The sequence below is a fragment of the Lepisosteus platostomus genome, chromosome 8 (assembly GCF_059453375.1).
Source record: "Lepisosteus platostomus isolate fLepPlt1 chromosome 8, fLepPlt1.hap1, whole genome shotgun sequence".
NCBI lineage: Eukaryota > Metazoa > Chordata > Actinopteri > Semionotiformes > Lepisosteidae > Lepisosteus > Lepisosteus platostomus.
Window position 1 is genome coordinate 5,070,319 of NC_142618.1, and position 25,749 is coordinate 5,096,067.

General features: G+C 38.0%; 1 protein-coding gene across 4 annotated transcripts in view; it reads left to right on the forward strand.

Moving 5' to 3' along the window:
• Positions 1 to 25,749, forward strand: part of dlgap1a (discs, large (Drosophila) homolog-associated protein 1a) — a 245,718-nt gene that overhangs the window by 72,842 nt on the left and 147,127 nt on the right. For all 4 annotated transcript variants that reach the window (XM_088642182.1, XM_088642177.1, XM_088642181.1 and 1 more), the window contains exon 2: positions 251 to 335. The gene's annotated coding sequence lies outside the window, so the exon portion shown is untranslated. The remainder of the gene's footprint in view (positions 1 to 250; positions 336 to 25,749) is intronic.

The following is a 25,749-nucleotide window of genomic DNA, read 5'->3' on the forward strand; positions in this document are numbered from 1 at the left end:
TTTTAAAGCATTTAAAATCATTAAAATGTATTTAATTTTCTTCTTTTGTGTTGTAAAAGTTCCCAAAACTTGGATCACAGCATTTTGATCTGCATCTTATAATTATACATAATTATACAACTACTTTGTGGGTATGATTTTGTTGTAACAAGATGTATTCAGTTTGAGTCTAATTAAAATGCCCAACACATTTCATAAATACAGTACGTTTCTGTGCTTACTCAGAATTTGTCCTTGTTTTTTATTTCAGTAAGATACATTTTTGGAAAAAAGCACTACTGACTGGGATTCAGATGCTCCAGAACTACAATGTATAAGATGGGAAACTAAAGTGGGTAAGTGAAAATAAATATACAATTCATGTTGAAATTAGAGTTTAAACACCATTATGTCAGAGCAAAAACTAGTAAAGGTATAGAAGACCATTGATGTTTTTGTTCTCAAATGTTTAATGTTGCAGGATTGTTACAATTCATATATATTATATCATTTACACTTAGTGCAAAAATACCTTTTATTCAGGTGGAGAAAAGGGAGTTTTTAGGTTTGGTGAATCTGGCTGTAGTCACCTTAATAAATGCTGGTTTTGGTACTGCAGAATGAATCTCTGCACAGTGGTACTACTGTACATTTGTTCATAAGACTCACTAATGATTCTGTTTATTTTAGTGTATGTGTGGAAAATCACCAATCATTCCAGCTTCACTAAACAAGTCATACAGTGCATGGAAAATGAAGCATTTCTGTTAAGTACTGAAGGCATTTTTAACCTCCTGTAATTTTTCTATAGCCTAAGGCTTTCAGGATTAGATGATACAAAACACAGTAACGTTTTCATTGTTTCAAGTCTTTGGAAAAACAAATCAGTTAGCAAACATTTTGAACTGCAGTGTCAGGTCCGGTCTAAAAATCAGAGCAGCGTAGCACAAGCAAAAGGTTTGGTGAAGCTCAGTTTGGTTGTGATTATCAGTGGTTGCTAGAAGTGTTGTACATTCATAAAGTTGACAAATGAAGTTCTGCGCCCATGAGAGCAGCTGAGTCAGCCTTGTCTATCTGTGCAGCTCCTGTTTTCAATTTTCCTCTCTGCCAGTAGCAACAATTTTATATGGTTCAGAACATTTAATGATATTTGGTGTGTAACAGATGTTGTGCTCTTGATTTGTGGAGTTAGGAGAATAAAGTGTTTTTCTACAGAGAAAAGTCCCAAACTTTTTAAGCTTTACACAGCCTATTTACCTTAATATGCTTTCTCATAGCTCCTGTGGAAGGAAAAATCAGTTTCTTAGGAGAGCCCTTTCAATTTAAATTGTATAACAGCATTACTTTATCCATGCAACACTCTCTCTGTGTGAAGAAGTGGCTGTATTGAGATGAAGAAGCCATTTTGAAATCTGCTGTCAAATTATATTATTTCATGGCCAAGTTGCATTTTATACTGTACAATACATTAAGCTTGCAAAGAGTGCTAAAAATATTATTTTGCTGTTTGTTTTTTCTTTTCCTACGTATCCATTACTTCATTAAAAATATTTGTATATCTAAAAATGAGCGCAAAGAAGTGCACATTTAAATCTGTATTTCCCTTTAGTGCTGTTTTCCAAGACTTCAATCCGGTTCAGCCAGATAACCTGTGCTTTTTAAGCCAGGCAGTGTGAAAAGTGACTGCTGGCTGACATTGACAAAAATATCCTCTTCTACTGTCACGGACATTTTGTTCATTTGTTGTCATCTTTGGAGGCATTGTGATGCTAGTTTAAACCTATCAAAAGAATATCATGCTTGTGTTGTGTCTATGATTGCCATAGATGGTTTTAAAGTGAGATGATCGGCCAATTTGTGCTGTCAGTATGATGTCCCACTGCTGTGGATGAAATAGTCAAGTTTACCAGTAAGTGCCGTAATGTGGTTTGTAATGCATTTTTAAACTGCTCCCGGAAATGTACCTGCTTTCTTTGAGGAGTTTAAAATGACTTTGAACGAATAGAAATGTCAACCAGCAATGAAACCAATTCAAATTCTGTTCTGAAACAGATTTGAGTAGACCCAATTTCTTTGTCGTGTGAAGACAAAATTACATGTGCTACAGTATAATTCCATTTGCTGAGATTCTGACCATAATGCTTACACACTCTAAAAGCAGTGAACACAAGCATTTTAATTACCGTGGTCATTGAGTTATAAATCTCAATGTCTTGAATGAATTGTTTTCTATGTGTATTATTTCATTCAATCTGACACCCTAATGTCCTTTATGAACTCATATAGAGTTTGAGTATGTATTTTTTTAACATGGGATGTTCTCAATTATATTTTATGTCTAGAAGTGAGGTGCTCTAATTTGATTTATCAGTAAGTTGGTTTTTTGTTTCTCTTGCTAGGGGTACGTTTTTGCTCTGGTGTTTTTGACTGTTGTAAGTGACGAGGGGGCTCAGTCTTTTAACTTTGTGTCTGGGAGGAGAGGGGGAGCTGTTCAGGTTTAGATCCCTTCACTTCCTTTGGCGTTTTCCTTCTGTTTTGGGCCAGTTTTTATTTTTCACGTCATTCAGGATGGAGGACAGGGTTCGTGGTATCCCGTGGAGGAGAACAGTCACTATCCCTAGGTGACATCCCTAGGTCCTGTGTAAAAGTAAAGGGGAAACATAATCCTAAAACATGTTTAAAATACCAGATAACGTGTCCTCTGTAAAACTGACCCAGTGGATCACACAATTTGTTTACCAGGCACATGAAGATGCTGATGAGGAGAGATAAACATAAAAGAGAAAAACAAAAACACATTTTTTATAAAACTTTACATAGAAGGTAATACAGATTCCAGGTTGTGCTTGATGTACACATTACGTGCATGTCTAAAATATGCTGTGTGATTCCAGAAAGACTTAAATTAAAAACAAATTCCCCATTACATGCATGTAAATGGAGGTGGATGTATTGCAGTCCCACTCCCAACCAAAGGGATAAACTCCCAAATATAAACGATGACACTTTTAGTCAGTTAGTTAGTGTTTATATAGTACCAAAATTAATTTGAAACTAAATTAATGTTTGTAAAAGTTTACCAGTTTCATGTAAATAAGAAGGGGGGAGTTTGTCAGTGGTGGGTGGAGAACTGCTTGAAAAATGCAGTTCCATCTTGACCACTCAACTTTCTTTGGTCCTTCAATGTTATTTATTTACAGTCTTAGAAGTAACATTATAAATATTTTAGCTGGTTGATAATTGTAGATTTGTTTCATTTATTGAATGTTACCTTTGACAGTTTTTGTTTGTTTTATTAGACGATTTTAATGATGTTTAATTTACAAATTCTGTGCATTGAATTTCATTTTTAATTTTACAAATAGAGAAGCTTCATGAGACATTTCCTTGACATAAAGTATTATTTACAAAGATGACCATTGATATAGAATTCTGCAAAAAAAATTACAGTCAATACTTGACTAAAACCTGGCTGTAAGTCCCTCCACCTTTGCATAATGAGTTACGGATTGATTTGGAACCTAAATCCATTCTAAGTCTAAACATTAACATATTAATCTGCAGTCATGCTGGAAACATGCAGATGTATCTTTTGTCTCACTTGTGAATAGATAAGACCTTTAGATAAGGTCTTAGATAAGATAAAAAAATTATTGTGCTAGAAATGGGGTAAAAACTAGGGACAGAAATGTATGACTTGGTGCCTAGGATTTGTATGTGGCTTTGTGGTAAAAAATGCAGATTGAGCAGACACATAGGATACAGAATATTGCATCTTCCCTTGGATATGACCCTGATTTTGTGTAAAGTGTATCTATCTTGTGTTAGTAGCACTGTGTTATTAATATGAATGAACTATTTCAAGATTGTTCTAATTTAGAAATTACACAACACTGAAAAATATTTTATACCCTCATTATCTAGTGATGTGCCATTTATATTGTGCTGCAGGCTTATACTTTTTAATTTTACTCATCGTATGTGAACATTTTTCTTAGTATTTCAAGCTATGGTTTTCTATACAATATTTAAGTAACATGGTTTGGTCATTGACAAATACAGTAAATATTCGTGATAGGCTAGCCAGCATTAACTGATATTATCAATGGACTTTGAGCAAATGTTACAGCATCAAGGGAGCAGAAATGGAAAATTCAAAGGCTTTTCAGAAGAAAATGTGTGACCTGAAAAGAGACCACTGGCTGCTGATGTTCGACAGATGTTCCGATTCCTGAAATTAAAAGTGTGTTTGAATCATTGGCTGGTTGTGACAATTCAAGTTGGTCCACCCTTGTAAATGCTAGAGTTTTAAAAAAACAGACAATCACTTGTAGAGAAAACGCTGTAACATTTCCTTTACAATTCTTTACATTTTGTTCAGTTCCAGATCCTTCCAGCCACTTCTGATCTGGAATCAGCTAGGGACTTGCAAATGAATATGTGACTATCACAGATGCAACACATCAAACTCCAGAAGACAGGAAATCAATCCTTATCTCACGTTACACAAGGTGCGATTCCCATGTGTCGCTGTTTCTAAAGAGAACCATTAGCCAGCAAAAAGCTTTTATCGCAGGAACAACTCTGAAGAATCCAAGCATCACGTGCATTGTCCTTCCTGTGGATCCTGTCCATGTGGACAGCTTTTTTATATCCCAGATGTAGGACTCTGGGACAAAAACCAGGTCACTGGAACATGGCAGCAATAAATGTATTTGGTGTAATTTTAATAACAGTAGTGTAGGAGACACTTACAGTACTTGTACTTTGTCAAGTTGCAACATAATCATATACTGTAAGTTATTGCCTCTCTATGACTGAGATTTGTGTCCGTTTTAAATGTATTCATGCTTTTTAAAGTATTTGGGTTTCATGTACTTTATGTTAAGTGGAAAATACGTCAACTCCAAAAAAAAAATCAGAAACTTAGACTTCAAGACTTCAAAACATTTGGCAAACATAAGCTACTGTATAGATAGAAAGGAGAAGAACTGAACTTGTTTACACAATGTGCCTCTTCTAGACAATATGGGAAAGCGATAAAAAGGCAAACAAAATATTAGGATATATAATCAAAAGTGTAGAATATAAGGACAGGAATGTTATATTACAATTTATAGTAAGGCCTCATATAGAATATCAGTTGTGGATACTACATTATATAAAAGGCATTGCTACTCTGGAATCAGTCCAAAGAAGATATGTCCTAGGCCTTAAAGGAATGTCCTATAATATACAGGCAGAAGGAACTACACCATTTTAGTCTTGAACAGAGGACACTAAATAACAAGTAATAACAAGTATGGAACAAACTAGCCCTGGTATTGAAACTGATACCCTGGTTTCTTTCAAGAAACATCTGGATTACATCCTTTGTTCAATTAACTATTAGCAACAGAGTTGTCTAGCTAGGCTGGGTAGCCTCCTCTTGTTTGTAATCTTTCTTGTTGTTCTAACGTGCAATTCCTAACCATTGCTGAACAAAGGCAGTCTTGTGTTACAGGATGGTCAGTGATGGACGAGAGCTGCACATAGCCGTAGTCACGACGTTGTACGGCCCTTTCGGCACCACAGCCCAGACACGTGTAGGAAGAACGTTCACATTGTGAACTTCTTTTAAAAACAGAAGGAAAGGAGTAAATTCTTAAGCTGCTCGGAAACTTCCCAGTCTGTCTCTTCGCATCCTTTTGTGGCCGGTTGTCTGTTCAGCTCGTGTAGGCGGCCCTCTGCAGGTATCCCCGCGGCGCACTGATTCAGCGGCTAGGACCTCCAGCTGTGCAGGTGAGCTCTCTGGAGGGCTCCCTCAGCCCTCCCTGGTGTGAGTACCCACCCTCTCAGCGGCTACCTCACACGCCTGCCAAGATGCAATTCAATAAGGAGGGGCTCAGCTGTCAGGTATCAGGGATAGTCGGTTCTTCTTGGGCTGTGACTCATGCTCATCTTGATATCTGAAAAACGGGAGATTCAGAACTGTTACACACTGGTCATTTTCATGCTTTCAAGTCAAATATTCCAGCTATTAAGTCATCATACATTTCTCTCTGGAAAACCAATCTGAATGTTTTCCTGTCATGCAGCCAGAAGAGATCTAAGATGAGTTTTTTGATTGTTGCAAACGTACTGTGAATGCAGATAACTCATGGCAATCCTAGATTAATGCAAAGAGGGATCAAAAGCTCCTCTCAGCGTCTGAATAACGTCATTGAGAACTGGAAACATTTAGCACTGTCGGAAGGCATTTCACAATTTCCTTCGCTCTAGTTTATTAGTGGACATTCGTGTGATATGTGATGATCAAATTGCAAGCTTTTCTCAAATATTAGAGACAAAAAGGTCTCTAATATTTTATCCTCAAAAGCTGTTCTAGACCTTTAGATCTGGAATTACTCTCAGGTTTATACTGTTTCTAATTGTAAGTAATTAAGCTCAGTGTGACAACTACATTTCGCAAGTAACAAAAAACATTAACATGCAAAAGATCATGGTTCATAACATTTAAGAGATGCAAATTACAAATAAAAAAAACTAATTATACCTTGGTGACATGGAAGGTTACCATGCTGCCTCTTAGCCTTTGGATCCCAGATGGACTTCCAGACAAAAATAACTTATGTTTTGTGATTGCATGTCCATGTGGGTTTTTTTGGACACTCTGTTTTTTCCCCACCTTGATGTCTAGGTTCATTTGTAGCACAAAACTGTTTCTGTGTGTGTGCTGCCCATGATGGACTGGCATTCCATTTAAGATGTAGCCTTGTCTTAGAAAGGCTTGGCAAGATACAGAAGTTGGATAGTGACTGTGGAACTGTCCATAGGGTCACCATGAGTCGATACTGACTTGACGGCACTCAACCACCAATAATGAAATAACATCTGCAACCCTTACTGGGATATGCTCATGGATTTATGATAGTAATAATTAACATTATTGTTACATTCCAAGATGTGAATTTGGCTGTAAATAGACCTTCTCCCTTTGGGCATTTATATTACTACAGCACACAGAATATTATAGTAAACCACCAGGCTTTTAATCTAAAGGTGTATGTTCATTGTCTTGTTATCAATTATTAATTTGCCTGTTTATCCCAAGCATGAGCACTTAGCAATTTAATGTGGTCTTTCTTTGAAAACTAATATCACAGCTGTGAAAACCTAAAATCGATCAAACATCAGCCCCTTCCCTTTTCCTAAAAATGTGTCTGTGTCACTGTAACAAAACACAATCTTATTTTTAAAATTAATAGAAGAAAATGTGTATTCAGTTGTCATTTTAATTAGAGCTGTTCTCCATCTGTCAGAAAGATCAGTTATTGGGTGCCAATATCAACCAATTGTGCAAAAATGAAAGCAAGCGTTCAGTTAATTTGATAAAATGTGTATAATTGTGTAGGGCAGATTGATGACACAGTGGTTATCATTGCAGCCTCACAGCGCTGGGCTTCTGGTTTCAATTCCTGGGGTGCTATCGGCATGAAATTTGTATGTTCACATGGGTTTCCTTCAAGTCTTCCGGTTTCATCCCACAATCCAAAGATATAGTGGTTGTTTAATTGGCATCTGGGGAAATTGGCCCTGGTATGAGTGTGTGTGTGTTTGTATCTGTGTTTGTGCCCCACGATGGACTGGCATGTCCAGGATGTATCGTGCCTTGCGCCCATATCTTGCTGGGATACAGTTGGCTCCATCTGTCCTGTGACCCTGTACTGGAGAAGATGATTAGAAATGGGATGGATGTACAGCTGTGTCCACACAGTGTGGTTGGTTTCTGCTTTCGATTATGTCATTACAAGTGGATGGTTATGAAATAGAGAAACATCAGGACTTGACCAAGAGGATAAATCTCAATACATAACATAAATTATCATAACCCCCAACTTGTAAATGAATTTTGTCAAGAATATACCAGAGCATTTGGTACAGTTAGAAGCATGTAAATTCTTTGTTCTCTAGCACAGTTCTCTAGTATAGTTTTGGTGAAAAGTAATAAATAATAATTCAGGCTCACTGGTTAAACAAATATTTATTAGCAGTGACACACACTGAACCACACACAACATAAACATACTGTACAACACAGAAATTACCCTACAATACGAATGTACGGATAAGGCAACTCGGAGACCTACAGTATGTCTAGACTACCAGGAAAAACTCCAGACTCCTACCACGTATTAAATTATGCCTACAGATGTCAAAAGAAGAGATAAAATGCCCTTTAAACTAAATAGAATACAACCTGCTAAATCTCTCTGGTGTGAATGTGCACATGGCTGTCTGTTTGTCTGCCCTGCTTTGGGCTGGCATCCCATCCCGGGTGTAGCCTGCCTTGCACCTGTTGCTTGCCAGGACAGACTCCACCTCCCCCGTGACCCTGAATTGGAAGAAGTGGTTAGATAATACTATGTAAATTTCTTATGAATTTAGTTTAGTAGCTTTGAGATTTTGTTGCAGTTGTAAGTGATTCATTTTTTGATGCTCAGTATAATGTAGTACAGAAGTAAGTACAGATCATCAATTATGCATTTCATTACCCTTAATCAATGATGGACCGTTCTGGAGAAAATATATCATATAGTACATATACATTTATTGTACTAAATGAGATATATTGTACATCGCATTTAACAAGATGGAAATTATGTGCACTGGATAGCACTGTGTTTTTGCAATACTTAAAACGTACAGTATGTAATCTACTGTATTTGTTATTTTAAGCACTCCATGCTTTTACTGCATTATTCATACAGTAAACAAATTCAGAACACATTCAAAACAAGTACGCAACCCCTAAAACAGAATGTTATAATAGAATGTGCAAAATTCAAATACTGTAAAAGCTTTGATGCAATTATCCAGTGTTTGTGAAAGTCTGGTGACCCCTTCTCCCCTAGGATAATGGATAATCGATGAAGTACTGTTTTTGGTTTGTGGTTAAAGATGTAGATCCACAATATCATCCACAGCACTTCAGGTATTGCCTCTGTTTCTGTTTTAAGAACATAAAAAAGGTTATTAAAGAGATACTTAAACCTACCTTTTTAATGTTAGTATTATGTTAATTGGATAATGTTATTCACCCATTTTAATATTTGTCTAAATGAGAATTTAGATTTAAGTGTTTTTAACTGCTATTGACTGAACCTGTGCTGTTAAATCACAAGGACTGTACAAATACAGATACTGTATAAATACTCTCCATGCAAATATTCCAGTGTTAAGTATTTATTATAAGAAGCTGAAATTGTAGGATTGAGTAGGATTCCTCTGCCGGCTGCGGGATATGAAACAGCCACCTTCCAGCCACAGGTGCAGATCCTAAGCCACAGAGCCACCACACTGATATTTCATTAAGTGAAATAGTCTGTTGGTCTTCTTTATTGTCTATGTCTGTAGCAGAAAAATTGACTAATTAATTTGTTATCATAATCAAGGAATTGATTATGATAACACATTTCAGATTATTTTAAACAACACTTAAGCTGTAGCCTGGGCTCTCTTGTAGTCTTGGCTCTCCCACAGAGCCCTCTGGCCTCTCCCTGCTACAGTACAGTATCTCCCATGGCTGCTACTATGGAGTTCAAACAGGGGGGAGCCCAGCTCTCAGGTATCGTGATTGCAGTGGCTCCTCTCAGGTGATGTTTATGCTGATTGCCTGTCATAATAATAGTTCAGGTGGGGAGCTGCGTCAGCATGCGTAGGCTGCAAAGGAACAAGTAAAGGTTTATTCCACGCTGAAAAGAGAAGAAAGAAAACACAACGTTTCGGCTGTGGAGGCTTCCTCAGGTGTAAGCTGTTGTTGTCGGAAAGGGTAGTCTGAGAAAATGGTGGAAAGCATTAGTTTCCTAGAACACTGTAGTAGAAGTATCTGAGTGTTACTCTGGGTGGTGTCAGAGTCAAAAGAAAAAGTGTTAAATTTCAGGGGTGAAATCCCTTAGGTATGATATTATAACGACGACATTGGTAAAGGAATAGGAGGTGGTTAGAAAGCCTGGTCTTGGATCTTGGAAAGATCTAGATTCTTCGGCTCCACAGCTGAAACGTTGTGTTTTCTTTCTTCTGTTTTCGGCATGGAATAAACCTATTACTTATTCCTGTCACAATAATATATATGTTTATTATTTCACTATCATTCTCATTTTCTTCTTCACATGCTACTTATTTAATGTTGGAGTGATACTTAGGATGACTTCTCCACTTCTCTTCTAGAGCAATCTGGAACTCAGATCAATGCCTGGTCAATATAAAGAGATGACGTGTCTGGAGATCTTTTTTGACATTCCAGTATGTAGATAGTCCTCCCTTCTAGGTTCCTGTTCAATATATTCACATGATTTAGTAGAGCATTATTGTCATTATTGAATTAAGATCAAATGAGCTGTAACACCTGCCAAACCTGTCTCAATATCTTTCCAGGTATTTCATTTCTGTATCTCACAACTGCAAATGAGCGGTTTATGTAGAACATAAGGGGTCTTTTATATCTTTAGTATAATTCCCCCCAAGAAGCGCAAATTACATCAATAATAGGACTAGCTTTCTGTCATCTGAGTCTATCTGATATGTTCTGTCCACTAAACGTGGTTTTAATTTCACAGTGCCTGTATAACAGGCTGCCTTTGGCTCAGTCCTGCACATGATAATATTTCTGTGTGAAAGGTTTTGGACCATGAACACCATGGACATTCTGGGGCTATTTCTCAAATGAGTACCAGCATGGGAGTGATTGTGTTAAGCCTATACCATCACAAAGCAATCCAGATGTTCCACTGTTGACTTTCCATAGACTCTGCCATATGGTGTCCTGACACTTCTGATGGTTGGGTTTCTCTGCTCCATCCAGGAAAGCACACTTTGTGATTCATTTGGAGTAAAAATAACGGGCCTATGTGCAAAATCACTGCAGCATGAAAATGCCCCTGTTCACCACTTCTATTATGTTACAAAAATACCTACATAGCAATTGTCTGTACTGTATATGTGTTCCCATTTTCACCTGATGTGTTTCCTGTCTGGTGGTTGACCATATTGTAGACATTTACATTTGCATACATTTAGCCTTGTGAACGTGAATAGTGGAGAGACATGGAATTCATTTGAATTATATACCTTTAACATAAAGTTGTCAGTGTATTCCCAAAATCTCCAATTAACTTAAAAATAAAAGAGATAATACTTCCGTGAGTTTATCAATCTGAAGCAGGATGTTTGGGTTATAGTTGTACAGGTGTACAAAGAGAAACAGTTGTAATCCCAGTGACTGCACTTGAAGAGAAGACTTTGGTCAGCAAGTCTTTTTTTCAACTTGAAGGTCACGCACAGCAATATCACCACAGGGTTAGAGCACTGCTGATTATATTGTGAAGGTTTTTCTTCCCCTGTTATTGTGCAGGTGCTACAGATCATGTTATCAGTGTATGGTAGATTGGAGCTCCACAGATCTGTGGACAGAAAAAACAAAGTTTATACTGATGCTGGGATTGAAGGTGGCTCCTGCTATCACAGTGCTAAGATCTAAAGAAAAAAGAGGGAACCAGTGGGATTTAAGATGAGAGCTTACATTACATTTCATTCTGTGGAGTGAAAGGATAGGTTTGGGATTTAGAAAACATGAAGCAAACTTAGGGAATTGTGATCCACAGTTCAAAAAATATCAAACAGAACATGCAGGTAAGCACCAGAGATTGAGCTGAATATCTGTTAAGGGAGGCAAAAGTAGAGATAGTATTGTAGGAAAAGACAAGCTTTCCATCACTATTAGGAAGTAGAAAATGACATACAGTACATTAAGGATCATGTATATCAGTTTTCTAAATTAACATTAAATGACTTAATGTTTTGTAAAATTCTGTTAATAAAATGAGACTGAGAACAGCCAAATGCTGAATGTTGCCTGAGATGTATGCTGGTATATTTAATTTTCTAGCATATATGAATCATGCAATAGAAGATATATTTTGATGTTTTTTTGTGTTTATTTAAAAAGGTCAAGTGTGAGAGGTTATTAGAATTAACAATATATCTGTGTAAATAATACTCTCACAAGACAAAGACAGTCTGTTCCAGTTCATTTTTCCTTATAGTTCTTTTGTAGAATGGTAAAATTGAAATTAGAATTAAGGAAAAATATTTTAATAATATCCTTTTTTTTTACTAAAAGCAAAAGCATGTTCTACTCATAGTTCATAACTTTCTTCTGCTTAGACTTAAGCCTACAAACTGATGGGGTTTTTTTTCTGTGCAATAAGCAGCTTTGCATGTGGAGCATCTACTAACAGTGCAACCCTTCATCACTCTTTCCAACCTTGTGATAATTGGGCAGTAGCCCTTAGTCAGATCTGTGTTGGTCAAATATTTAGCACTACTCAGTTTGGCAAAATACCTTGTCTTTGGCAATGCCTCAGAATCGAATATGTTAATGTAGCCTGAGTTTTTTAAATCAATACATGCTCATCTGCTGCTTGCTTTCCTACACCAGAGTCCTCAGTCCCTCAAGAGGGAAAAGCAGGAGAGAGTGTCCGAAGGACAAGAATGGTATAAAAGATGGAGGTGAGAAGGCAGGCTGCTTTGCTAGTGCAAAAAACGTGTTTTGTTACTGTGTAATAATTGTTAATCAATGCTCTGTATCTTTTGAAAATGGTTTTAAGGAACATTTGCTTTTAGAAAGTTATGCCTCGGATCAACAGTACTCACTGTATCATAGAAGCCAAAGTTTACATTACACGAACCAAGATTGAAAGGGTTATGTTAGTGATTGGGGCATGAAATTTTAAATAGCAAAATGGGATATACTGTAAACTTTGGTCTTCAGTTGAATTAAAAATGCATCAGGACCTGAGAATTTGGCTCGGTTATGAATTCTAAATAATTTACGCTAAATGTTTTTAGGATCTTTTCCACGTTTCTAAATTGTAGACATTGTTTCAAACATGCTTGTGGTAGCTTCTGAACATGAAACTATCATTAAGCTTGTAAGCATATCATGTAACACAAGGGAGTAGGGAATAAATAGAGGTTCATTGGGCTTGTAGCATTTCTGTTCATTAGACCAAAGTAATTGCTGAAATCAAATTTCAGCAACAATTGGATTAGTTGCTCTTTTTTACTGATTTATCGTTGGAATAAATTTATGGAAAAGTTTAACCCTGCAGGGATGAATGATGGTGCAGTGATTAGCATTGCTTCTTCTCAGTGCTGGGTCCCTGGGTTCATTTCCTGGGCTGTTCCAGTTTCCTTCACAGTCCAAAGACCTACTGGCAGGTTATGTGACTTCTTGGAAAAATTGACCCTGGTACAAATGTGTGCATGTCTGCGTCTGCCCCCCGATGGACTGGTGTCCTGTCTGGGATGCACCCTGCCTAGCTCTTGTTGCCACATTAGGCTCTGCCTCCCTTACATCCCTGTACTGGATAAAGTGGTTAGAAAACAGATGGATGGATTTAACCCAACTGTATATACTGTAGGTAATTTAAATTAGACTTATTTCTAACAGCCTGGATCATGCAGTTATATACCATAGAATCAAATTTTGCTCCTTCTTATGCTGTATTTCTAGAGATGAGAAAAGGTTTCTTCTTCAGTCAGCAGTATATTTTAGAAAAAGATTTGCCTTTCTGCTGAATCATTCGCTCCTGACCCCAATACTAAATGCTGAAAATTGATTTTTGAGTCTCTCCAACGCTTCTTTAAAATACTTTAGAAATCAAAGCAAAGAGCTGTTGGTTAGCAATCTGAAAAAATGTTTTATGAACAAATCATACTGCTACATACGTAATGGACAGATGTATAGCCAAATTGTTGAAATTTTAGGCCAATGTTACACTCTTTCATACTGTTTATGTAATCCTGAAATATTGAAATCTTAGCACTTGATTAAATGTTGATGATTTTCATCATTGCTTTTTTAAAATGTGGTCACCATCTGTTTGATATTCAAAGCTCCTGAGATATTAGAAGAGATGTGAGTGTACTAGTTTATTCCCTAAAACATCCATTTTAAGAAATACTTGTAAATTTCCAATGGCTTTTCCTGTTCTGGAAAAATACGGGTAGAGGGAAAGAAAGGTACTGTATCTATCTTTAAAACTGAAAGGACTTTTAAATGGGGGGATGTCTCATTAAATTAAATTTAAAATGTACTGTGCAGATCAAGCGGCTTGTGATTATCCTTAACTGCAGAACACAGTCCTGAAATACTTTGAAGCATTGTCCTAGTGGTCAGGTCAGGTTGATCAGGACAGGCAATTACAGTATTAGTCTTTAAAAATGAAGTGGAATTGATTCACTTACTAAACCGTATGGCAATACACCAAAGGCGTTGTAGTCAAAAACTCTGGATTTCTGATAAACAGGAGGAGAGTTCTGTATGTGTGAAATTTGCAATAAACTATGTTGCTCAAGGATCAATTAGGATCATAATGGGCAGATGGGGCTGTAATTAGAATTTGCATGACTTGCCCACAGTTTTTTTTTTATTAATAGTAAATGCTTTAGTTTTATATTGTGGGTAGATTCCTGATTATATACTGTATATATATGATAAAGCTTTTCATTTAGAAAATGGATTAAATTTCTGAAGAAAATTGTTTTACAGGAAAAAGCAGTGTTTTTAAGATTAGATGGATTGGTCATTGAACAGAGAAGCTCTCCAGTACATTATTTTTACAAGAGGAGAAATCTCTGGTTTGCAAGCATTTCATGGGATGAACAGTACTGACCAATAGATCACAAAGAGTGTGGATAAATCACCTGTCGGAATGGAAGATCTGTTCATATAAAGTGAGGTGCGTTGGTGTTTTTTTCTAATTCTTTAGAAATTTGTTATGTGTACATTTTTAACAGTGATTCCCATAGAATGTACAAACACATTAACAAAACACTATTGCATTAGTAAATAAGGGTTAGTAAGGGTTTATTCCATGCTGGAAAGAAAAGAGACACGATGTTTTGACTGTTGAGTCTTCACACCTCAAAAAGTCTCCAAATCCGAAATGTTGTATGTCTTTTCTAACATTGCATTAGCTATGTGAGTATTGCACAAGAATTATTCATGGACTGATAGGGATAAAAGTAATCAGAAGTTAATTATTAATTTATGTCGTCCGGCATTTACCCATAAGTGAATGTTTTGAAAATTTCACCTGGACTTTATTCACCTGATGCTGCTGATGAATTACAACTCAGAGAAATTTTATGTGGTCCCAGATATAGAGATTGGTCACCCTGACCATTACAGTAGCTGTTCATTGCAGAACCGTAGATTATTCTGTGTCAAAGTTAATTTAGCAAACTGAATTTCAGTTTGTGAATCATTGCCTACATACTGTATGCTTCTTGTCTCATTGCATTATAATTATTGCCAGTTTGCTCTTGAGTGAATGAAAGATAAGACTGGACTCTGCACTTTGATGTTAAAAGTTTAAGTGAAATGCAAATCATCTAGCGATACCAATTATGCAATTTTCCAACCTTTTCCGTTTCCAAGAGCAAAGTAATCATTTGAAGCTGGGAAGAGCGCTGGAAGGAATGGTCTAGCCCCAGTTTACATAATGATTCATGGCACAATTTTATTGCAGAGCTAGGTGATGATAAATGAGGGAAGAGTCATTTCTTTCAGGTTCATTAGACTTCAGTAGTTCAATTAGATCTCAGTGAGGGACGGAATGCAGTATGTACAGATTATTTGGTGTGACTCACCTGTAGCTGAGGGAATGGTGAGTCAACAAGGGTGTGGATGAGAAGGTGGGGGAAAGGGACAGAGTTACACGAAGGAGGACGTGTTTTAGTTTAGGGTCTAACATTCCTCCCAAACTTCTGAAACTCCATTAGCAGCCAGAATTTGCCCACTGTAACAGGAGCGGCTCAGTTTGTCATGCTGTCTTCCCCGAGGCCAGCAGCTCTTTGGTACTAAATTTGAGGAAGGTGGCATTTTCACTGGAATGACCTGTGACTGGGTTGCAAATTTGACAGTGCTGTTGTTAGGTGGCTCTGGTGAGACTAACATAAGGTCTCTACATTTTTCCGGTGGGTGTGTGCTCCAGGTATGGCTATCCAGCTTCCCCTAACCTTGGTTATATACCTTTATACGAGAACCTGCCTGCCTGTTAAGGAACTAATCTCATCTGAGATTATTTTGTTGCTATTGTTTCCCTTCTTACAGAAATGGTCATCTGCTGCTGAGGTCAGGATACTGAGTCACTGTATAACCAGGAAGATTCTTTAGTGCATAGAGAGTTGACTCCCTGAACCCTTTGCTCTTGGCTCAAAGAACTAGACTTCTAGTGACCCTGCAGCATACCAAACCAATTTATTTTCGTGCAATCCTTCTGTTCCTCAAGACTAACTATTTTAACCTTTAGGGGCGGTGTGGTGGCTCTGTGGCTAAGGATCTGCGCCTGTGGCTGGAAGGTTGCCGGCTCAAATCCTGCGGCCGACAGAGGAATCCTATTCCGTTGGGCCCCTGAGCAAGGCCCTAAACCCCAACTGCTCCAGGGGTGCTGTATAAATGGTGACCCTGTGCTCTGACCACAAGCTTCTCTCTCTGTCTGTGTGTCTCATGGAGAGCAAGCTGGGGTCTGCGAAAAGGCAAATTCCTTATACAAGAAATTGTATTTGGCCAATGAAGTGATCTTATCTTATCTCACTGAGGTTAGTTAGTTGTTCCTGTGCCACCTTCAAACATCTCTGAGCCACCTGTGGAGATCCAGGGCTGTAGTATCTTCAGTAACAAAAACCAGGAGTGTTCCAATGCAACCATCTTGCACTACCTAGTGCAGTATCCCTAACCCTTTGCTCGTGGACTTGGGGCTTTAAGGTGCTTACAGTCAGTCATCTCTTTTTCTTCCTGTTCCCCTACTGGAGAACCCCAATCTCCTGTTAACCCGTGGGGGAACCCCAAATCCCCTCTGGGATTTATAACTGACTGATTTCAACCTGTTAATCAAGCAGAGTTACTTTACCCCCTTCAGGGTAATAAAATTCCCCTTGGAATTTATAACCATTGGCGTTAACCCTTCCAAATGATAGAGTTCCTCAAATCCCTTCTGGGATTTGTTTCTGGCTGCGGTTAGCCGTTTCCTTTTTTCGGGGTTCAGAGAGAGACAAAGTAGTAACAGCAGCTGCAAACTCTCCTTCAGTTAATCCCGTTTGGCCAGGTCTGCTCTACCATAACCACTACCTTACCATCAGGCTTTACACAACTGAGTCCGCTACTGTTTTATTCCGCTGTCTCAGTCTTCATATAATTCTTGATCGATTGCGTTAGGATGGCTTCCTATAGAGAGCTACTGTCTCTTTAAATGGGAGGAAGAAAGGGAGCTCCTAATCAGTCAGAACTCTAGGTACAGCTAGCCCTTGATTTCCTTCTCTACAAGCCTACCAGTGGCTTCTCTGCATATACTGTAGTCTGCATTTAATACTGTATCTTCGTAGAACCGAAAACGTTTATTTGTAATTGTTAATAAGCGACAGCTGTAACCGTTGTTATGCGCTATCTTCACAAGCAGTAATCAACTGCATTGATTAACACACACGTGTGAAAATGTGTGTTCATAGTTCTCACTTATTTTCCCCTCTCTTAAAATACCGTCTCTTGATTACCCTTTCACATATCTCTTGGTAATATTCTGCCCGCTGATTTGGGATATACAGTACATACGTGAAATATATACTGTATACTGTACGTGTGCAGTCAAAAGTAGCAAAATCATGCTGAATGATGCAAAATGTAACATGTATTATGTGTTATTTATTCCCCAAATGGACAAATTAGAAAATAATTTAGCTAATGATATATACTGCAGTTGAACATATCTAAATGTATGGTTTCCTATGTTATTAGGCAGATCGATTTATCCAAGATGGCTTACAGTATTGCAGATTTAAGTCATAAAAGGATTATAATGGGATATAAACCACAAAAGTGGTAACAGAAAAAATGCAACAATGCCCCTGCTCTCAGTGCTGTAAAGTTCTTTAGGTTGGTGCCACATGTGCACCTGTCTGCTTGTCAAGAATGTGATGAAGAATGATTTATATGACTAGATCACATTTCTCCACTGCTTGTGCTCTTTACACCACTGCACTCATGCACTTGCAGTGCCAGTTCGACGTGTGGCTTGTGCATTGCAACACGATAACTGCTCACAATCCAGGTTGAAATCCGAAGTCAGTTGATCTTCACGTGCTCGCTTGTGTTACCTTGCTCTTCGAATCCGTGCACAGATATCGTGATCCTGGAGTATGCCCTTCCTCCCACTGTTGCCCTGTGCTGATGGTGCCTTTCCCTCGGAGTTCCATGCTGACAGCACCTTAGACACAGCTGCTGAAGCCTCAGCACGTTGAGCTGTCTTGGTCACTATTGCTCAATTATCCAAACTCGCTCCAGCATTCCCCCCTTTCAAAGCCACTGAGGTCTCCTCTTGCATCCATGCTAGTCATTATTATAATAGCAGCAAGGCCCGTCCAGCATTTTTCCACGTGATCCTCAGCGTGCTGGGATGTTATTTGCCTAATTAACACCTAATCCTCTCCAGCACTGACCCCTTCCTTCCTATATACTATACTGTCTCCTACATTTACTTAGGTGTTCCTGTTTTTTTTTTTACCACTACCTATATCTCATTGTATAAATACATAAATTGTGAATCTGTAGTATATGTAAATTACTACAAATACATATTAGTCTAAAATGGTTTTGCCTTGTATTTTGATTGTATGTTTAATTTGCTTGAAGTACATTTAAATCAAATCTGGCCCACCACAGCAAACGAGTCTCACACCCCTGCTGTAGCCCATCAGTTTGGTGTTAGTTTTGACTTGCAGTGTACCCGAGCAGGTGAAGACTCAACTTGCAGGATTTATGATAATGCTGGAGAAGGCTCCACAGCCGAAATGTTGTGTTTTCTTTCTTCTCTTTCCAGCATGGAATAAACCTGTTACTTGTTTCTTCAATGTAGGCCTTCTGTGGAAAAATAACTTTGCATGTATTTATGAACGGCTGCAATCGACATTCTTTGCATTGTAGTCCTGGTCAAATGATTAGTCAATACTATAGTTGTAGCACTGAATTTTGCCTCAGTGGGTTGTAAAACCCAAGATGTCACTGATACAGTATCTTACTTCAAGTACATTGTAAATAGGGAGGCAGCTTAGGTAAATCTACAATTACTGTACATCCACGGTACAAATGTTATACTTAATGCATTTCTTCCATTATGTTTTCTTAAACCAGAATCTTACTTTTAACAGTTACAAAAGGAACTTATTGTCCTTCTTAAATCCCCAACATTTCCAAAGAAACTGGTGTTGATAAGATGGCAACAATATGTATTCTTGTTGAAATATGATGCACGTCATGTTTCCCGTTTCTTGGGTTGCTGACTTGAAAAAGACAGCAGATGGTTCACAAATTATAGGTAAGTACACCTTGAGAATGATTTCTTATGCTCTGTGCTCCCTTATCAGAGGCAAAGAAAACGAACAATGGAATATTGTTAGCAATAGTTTGCAGACTATTTTAAATTGGGGGTTAAAAATACCCTAGGGATTAGAAACCTACCACACTTAATGCAAACGCTTTAGACAAGTAAAATATAGTATACAGATTTTGGTTCCTTGGCATCATTTGCATCATTGTGATCAGTCATGAGTGTGATTCACTCAAATGACTTTGTTGTTTAAGCACTGAATCATCTCAATATTGAGTGAGTTGATTGGGCACAGGGGAAGAAGCAATTTAACTTGTTGAACCTCAAGCCGGGTGTATATCAAGAAAGAAACCATAAGGGTACGATATGCCCTGCTTATCAAGAGAACATCGGCTTCATGACATCGGTATGTTGGAGGCTGGCCCATGCCAACACACTGTTGCTGGCCGAAAGAAGCGCTCAAGTGTGAGTAACAAAACAGACTGCTGCCTAAATACTGTACTTGGAAAGCAATATCTTTATTATTTTATTATTTTCTTTTTATAATGTTGCAAGATTATGATCTGGGCTTTTATAAATTTGAAATGGCTCTCTGCAATCCACTGTTTAATTTTTATATAAATGCTGTCATATACTGAGCTTTAATAGAAACATATCACTGATTATTGCACCACTTCTGTGTATTTTTATCAGAGGCTGGCTGCATGTAAACTAGAGATTTGCTTGAAATATTAGCATTCCGCAGAGGCAAAAACATTCCTAATTTGATACTGTAAATAGAATAAATAACTTCTAGGATTTGTAAGATTTCTAAATATACGGATAATAAGAGACAGCCCAAGGGTTTAAATGACTAAGCATAATTAAATCTTTATTAGCTTTTAGAATGTAAAGTCTTTGTTATCTTTGAGGAGAAAGGAGAAACAAATACAAATTCAAAAGTGACCTTCTGCTTATTCCCAAGTGTGAATCCGTTGTCTACATGTCAGGTGTAGTTGTTTCAGTGCATTTTTCTCAGAATAGTTCCTGCTATAAGCACTATGATAAGGTTGCATTCACCAGCCTTTATGTATAATAAATGAAGGTAAACTACAGAACGTGTAAATGGAACCATTTAGAGACTTATAATTCTGCCTTTTGTGTATATAAAGCCACCTTTAGAAGTCTCAGACAGTTGATTCAACCTTATTTGGGTCCATCAGCATCATAGAATCATTAAACCAAATTATTATTTAATAGAAGTGATTAATTGCTGGAAATCATTTTTTGTTTTTGTTAATGTCTGATCCTTGCTTCTAAATGTGATTGCTAATTTGTGATAGCTAGGTTCTAACTTCTGCGTTGTAGGTTATGAAAGTGTTTTCTGTTAAAAGTTTTGCAAACATTCTTAGAGACAGAGTTGCACCACTGAAGAAACTACAACTCCAGTGTTTATATAATACATGTCCAATAAAAAGAACACTTGTCATCTTCACTTTGCCTTCTTTTTTCCACGCTGTTTAGATGACATTTTCAATGTAAATGTTTTTAATTTTTTTCAATCTTTGCTCACTCTGAATTCATTTTGTGACAGTTTATGGACAATATAGACTGCCGGTCAATGTGGGTTAACATCATATTGTTTAAACATTGAATAACAAGATAACGTTTACCAGGTAGTGGCAAAGTCAAAGAACAGTGAATAACATTCATTACAGCTTTATGTCAGCTTTACTGAGTAAATGTGATGTACAAATTAATTGCATTGTGTTTTTTCCTTACATCATGCAATTACCATTTTTGCAACATACTGTATGGCTGGGCAGGGGGGTGTGATGTTTTAAAAGTGATTTTTAATTGGCCAAATCAATAAGTTATCCAGTAATGTTTGATGTAATGTTGATTATCATATTTTTATATTGAAGGTACAGTATATACTTTTTCATATTGAATGTATACTGTACTGTATGTGTATGGTTGAATTTTAGATTTTATAAATATAATTTAATTTATTTCTGTAAGAATACGTTAATGTAGTATGAATAATTTATATTATTTAATTAAGAATGTATGTGGTTTATATTAACTTTATGTTGGTGTCCTCCCTCTGCCCAGATATCACGCTACCAGCACCATAATAAAGTACAGTCGCCTCCTCACTCAATTGAAATTCAGCTGAGCCTTTTGTTCTGCCTACCCTTCTACAATCCCTTTATAGAGCCCTTTGCAAGTATACTGCTTGGCTTCTCCATCTGTTATATTTTCAGTGTAACGTCTTGCCAACTGCCCATGCCCTGGTGTGGATCAGTTCCTCTTCATTGCCCTGTGCTGTTATGTGTTCTCCCCTATCTCCTCAGGAGCTCTGTGTGGTGTGTTGCCAACACGTGGAGAGCTAACCTAGGTCGGTTGCACCCAGAAAAACATCTCTGTTGTAATCCATGTGGCTGCCACCTCAAACTTCTTTTGAAAGCTGCACTTTTTGGGGGGCGGGGCAGTGGCTCTGTGGCTAAGGATCTGCACCTGTGGCTGGAAGGTTGCCGGTTCAAATACCCCAGCCAGTAGAGGAATCCTACTCTGTTGGGCCCCTAGGCAAGGCCCTTAACCCCAACAGCTCCAGGGGCACCATATAAATGGCTGACCCTGCGCTCTGACCCCAAGCTTCTCTTCCTGTCTGTGTGTCTCCTGGAGAGCAAGCTGGGGTATGTGAAAAGACAAATTCCTAATGCAAGACATTGTATATGGCTAATAAAGTGATCTTATCTTTATTCTTTACGGGTAATATAGTATGACATAACGTAACATAGCGATGACACATGGAAAAGTTTGTAACATTAAAGATTGCTCTTCCTGTCAGATATTTTTATTTTTTATTATACAGAGACCTTTGCATGACCACTCATGTACAGTAAGTCCTATCAATACGTTTTGATTAAATTTTTCTCATTCTGGTCTCCTAACTGTCCCCCAAGGCCGTCTACACTCTATCTGTTATGCCCCCAAGCTCTGGAACTCTCTGCCCAAGGATATCAGAGAGTCACCTTCTCTAAACTCCTTCAAATCCAGACTCCAAACCTTCTTCTTTAGCAGAGCCTTTACTGAACTGGTTCTGTTCTTTACCCCTCTGCTCCTACTATATTCAGTAACCCCCCATTCGACTGTCTCCTCTCACTGTGTATTCTCATCGTGCTTATCTTGTGTATTTTTTATTGTTGTTGTAATTCTGTAAAGCTCTTTGAGACACCACCTGTAAAGGCACTATATAAAATAAAGTTTATGATTATTTATTATAATAAAATATACATCCGTACACCCATCCCAATATCCAACCTGGCTTTAGTCCGAATGTACTGTATTTCAAGAAAACCTTTCAAGCAGATATCAAGAGTGTTAGTGTACATCTTCCTGTAATATTAAGACCTACAACTCAGAAATACCGCCATAAGAAATGGACTGTTAATTTTCTGAACCTTTATTCTAACTAGAGGAAGGAGGCAGACTACACCAACGTCAAATCTTAGTCCAGGGATTATTCTGCTTCTATGTTAGGAACTGGGATTTGTATACTATGGAACAAGTATTGGGTATCACCTGAAGAAGGCTCCAGAGCCGAAACGTTGTAATTTTCTTCTCTTTTCAGCATCAAATAAACCTTTACATGTTCCTTTGCAGCCTATGCGTGCTGACGCAGCTGCCTACTTGAACTACTTCGTATACAGGTGGGTAGCTGCATCAGCATGCGTAGGCTGCAAAGGAACAAGTAATAGGTTTTTTCCATGCTGAAAAAAAGAAGAAAGAGAACACAACGTTCCGGCCGTGGAGCCTTCTTCAGGTGAGACCTGAAGAAGGCTCCACGGCCGAAACATTGTGTTCTCTTCTTTTTTTCAGCATGGAATAAACCTATTACTTGTTACTTTATATACTATGTACAAGTAACAGCAGATGGCCTGTCTTTTTCTGTCAGGGGTACTGGTGACTTCTCTTCATTTACTGGACTCTTAGTGGGATCTGTTTCAGGTTCTGATAAAACCTCTTCAGCTCTGAACAGAAGGTCAAGGAAGTGTAGTTGCTATGGCACCTAGACGATGAGGACCACAAAGTGGGCTTGAGAACTCTGTTATTTCTCAGATATCCACAACTTCAACCTTTTTCCACAGACGGGACAGATGTTCTTATCCTTCCATTCTTCCAAATCCTTCATTTAATCCATTTGTTCTTCTCTTTCTTGCAGTTTTTCACCCTCACTAAGACAGCCCATCTTGACTTATCCTACTGTATGCTATTTATCACGGATGTCGTTTAGCTTCCATCTTGTGTTCGAGATTTGGTTTCAAATTTGTCAGTTGCGTCCAAATTTACTTACCTCCTAAGAAACTATTTCTGTGCCATATGTCCTGGACCTGAATGAGGTGTATTCCTGCACCTTATCAGAAACTTTGCCAAACTATATTGTAGTGACAGCTTGATCCCTTGTCTTGCTCATCTCCATAATGTTTCTTCTCACTGTTTCAAAGTTTGCCCTGTGCGGTCTGCTGGACCTTTTGTTGCTGTACGATATAGTGGAATGAGAGCGAGTTTCATAACATGGCTTTTAACAAACCACTCAAACTCCTGCAGATACAAACTGTGGGCCATTATTAGGTTCTAACTCCTCTGGGAGTTTCTATGCTGCCAACAGAGTTCTCACGCTTTCAATCAAGTGTGTTGTTGTGATTTAAGTGAGTGGCGCAACTTCAGTCCACTTTGAATGGCTATCAGTCAATACAAGAAAGTACCGTCTGTCTTTTTCTGAAAAGTCTGTATGTGCCACACGTGAGTAGGGAATTTCCATGTAAAGGTGCTGCTTGGGGTTAGTTCTGTACAGCCAAACAGATATCACACTGCAGTATTTCACCTTCATTTCAATTTCCCTGTCTAGAGCTGGCCACCAGAGGTCAATTTTGTTGAGGGCTTTCGTGTTGCACGTTCCGGGATGCATCTTATATACAGTAGATCCTCCAGTAACCATTGATGTTATACTGACGGTATTATTACTCACCATTCCAAGAGCACACATCCTTGCTCCATTTAGAGTTCCTGTCTTCACAGAAAAAGAGGTTGTAAAACTCTTTTGTCCATGTGATTAGGATTTTTGCATGGTTTTTTCCAGTTGTTGTCCTGACATTTTTTCGGTACAGTGTCTCAGGCACAAGGGAAACAGTGGCTTCTGTGCCTACTTGCATTTCAACCAGGATCCCATCAGTTTCACTGTAACTCCTTTTTCATTTTCACATGTCGTGAACACAGTACACACTCCTGTTGCCTCGACTGTGCTTCAATTTTGTTTTCATTCTCACGTGCCCAAGCTACGGTATGTGTTCAGTTTTCCGATCTGCAGTATATGGGACTTTTCATGTTGAAATTCGCATGTCTGGGCGCTGTGTTCTCCCTCGCAGCAGTAGCAGTCACTTGCCATGTTTGGCTTTTGTCCTGAGAAAATGGGACTTTTTTCTGCGCCAGTACAGCAGTGCGGTGTGAACGTAATGCCTGCTGCTTCTGAGATTGTATGCTTTCTGCACCACTTGTGGCTGCAGAATGCCTTTGTGTGCCTGTTCCTTTGAATTTGTAGCTGATAGCTCCATAGCCAGCGCCATTCCACAAGCTTTATGGAAAGTCAGATCTTGTACTGACAGCAGCTCCTTCTTCACGGCTCCAGAGTTAAGGCTACTCAAGGACTTATCCAGCTGGACCTCCTCTAAGGATGGTGTGCTTCAAAGTTACATATAGTTGGCAATATTTTCCCCTTTGTTTTGCGTTCTGTTGTGAAAACAGAATTTTCCCTGATTATTAAAGGCTGCAGTTTGTACTGTAGAGCACCATCAAAGCTTATATTAACCCCACATGCTGTATATCTTTGTAGTGTAATAAAATAATCAATTTTAATGCTTTTCACTGAGAACTCTTTTTGAGTGATTTTGTCTCTTTTCTTTTCCTTTCAGCGTGGAGTAAACCTTTACCTATTCCTATGCCATATTATGGCAGGTACTGTATATCAGAATTTTTTTAACTGCATGAAAACAGCCAATGTAAACAGCCAATGTTAGAATGCTCTCCTGGTTTTCTGCTTTATTGTCCATAAAATCATGATACAGTAATACTTCTAAATGATATGCACAAAATCTAGAAGGTTTTGCTCATTTTTAGTTCATCGTTCTCCCACAATTGGCTGAAAACTAATTTTTCTTCTCTTTCTACCAAGTTTCTTGAGGAATTGGTCACTGCTTATTTTCTTCTATTAACATACCTATCTCTTCATAACTCTTATATACTGTTTATTTTCTGACAGTACATCAGAATGAATGTTTAAATCACATAAGCATCTCTTTTC